The sequence below is a fragment of the Penaeus monodon genome, chromosome 28, assembly GCF_015228065.2.
Source record: "Penaeus monodon isolate SGIC_2016 chromosome 28, NSTDA_Pmon_1, whole genome shotgun sequence".
NCBI classification, from domain to species: Eukaryota; Metazoa; Arthropoda; class Malacostraca; order Decapoda; family Penaeidae; genus Penaeus; species Penaeus monodon.
The window spans coordinates 335,242-336,719 of NC_051413.1; the positions used below are offsets into that span (position 1 = coordinate 335,242).

The following is a 1,478-nucleotide window of genomic DNA, read 5'->3' on the forward strand; positions in this document are numbered from 1 at the left end:
CTTGGTTTATATGATCTTTATTTTTCCATTTGTGTTTTTCTTCACTTCACATTGATAAAAAGGTGTCAGCTACCCTCAAGATTTGTTTTGTTATGAGTAATTTCAATAATTGTTATCCAAAGTTTGAACAATCAGTGTCTCATTTTTACAGGATGTCGAAGAAGCTGGAAAGTATGGGTTGTGGTATATTGTGTAGTTTCTCTTTTGATTTGTAATATGTCTTTGGTAAATACACTAATAATAGTTTTAGGTATATGCAGCTTTCGCATATTAAACTAACATCCATGAAATTTGGGAAAGGACTGATGTCTTTATAGTGTAGGAAATAGATGTGTTAATCATTATAGTGAAAACACATATGTACTGTATGTTAAGATAGATTTAATGCTGGACTCAGCTATACCTAAAAATCAAAACTGGTAGTCACTAACTTAGTTAAGCTCTGAGGTTGTGGTGCAGTAGTTTAGTTCTTCATCTTATTGAGCATTGTGTTGTGTGTGTGTTTCTTCTAGGAACAAGTTTATGCAGTATTTTTGTTATAGGTTTTAATTTGTGACAGTATTACTTTAGGAAATGAAATGAGGGATGCGATTGGTAAGATAGTTAACGTCAGATGTTGTCTTTTGACAAAATTTTCTCATTTTGCAAAAAGAAAAGAAGAAAAAAATATGAGATCACTGTATAGGTTTTGATTCTGTCTAGATTTTGATTATAATTAATTTGTTAAGATCTTACCATCCTGCAGAGAAGTTCCCTGTTTCTGTTTAATGTTTTACTTTAATTTGGCAGCTTTGTCCTTACTAGCAAGTGAAGTTGAGTCACATGATTCTCAGATGGACAAAAAGAAATTAAAGTAAGTTTGAGATTGAAATAAAGATCATAAAATGAAATATATTGTGGTTATGGGATAGATGACTGGATTCTTTGTCAACAGATGCAATATTCTGATCAACAGATGCAATATTCTGAAAATTAAGGATGAGATTGTGATTAGCATGACCAATGGTGAAGTAATTTACATGGAACAGTGTTAAGAAAGGTATTTTTAGTCATAGATTGAAAACTTTTGCAGTTACTGTACACCTCTCCTATTTCTCTCTCTTATTTTCTTTTGTTAAAGAAAATAACAATCTTTAATGCAGTTCATTATGTACAATCACGGTTAAGCTTTATCCATTTTGATTTAGATTTTTGAGGATGCAAATATTACATGCTTTTTTTTCTCTCTTGAAATATCCATCTTAGAGTTTATTTTATTTCCAGGATGGATTATTTGTAACATTGAAAATACAGTGTTTGAGATTTATTATTTTTATATGTGAAATATATACTTTATTTTCATGTCACATCATTTGTAGTATGTACATTTCTAGACCAATAAAAAGAAATACACAGAAGGATCTGCTTTTTTTTCACATGTTGGAAATGTGAAAATTATGTGTCCCTTAAACTGTAAAGGAAGACAAAGTTTGAGGCTT

General features: G+C 30.2%; 1 long non-coding RNA gene across 1 annotated transcript; it reads left to right on the forward strand.

Annotated features, from left to right (window-relative positions):
* Nucleotides 1-1,400, forward strand: LOC119591240. The gene is made up of 2 exons (XR_005230320.1): nt 1-853; nt 935-1,400. It is a non-coding gene; the product is annotated as an uncharacterized LOC119591240 (long non-coding RNA).
* Nucleotides 1,401-1,478: the final 78 nt, after the last annotated feature.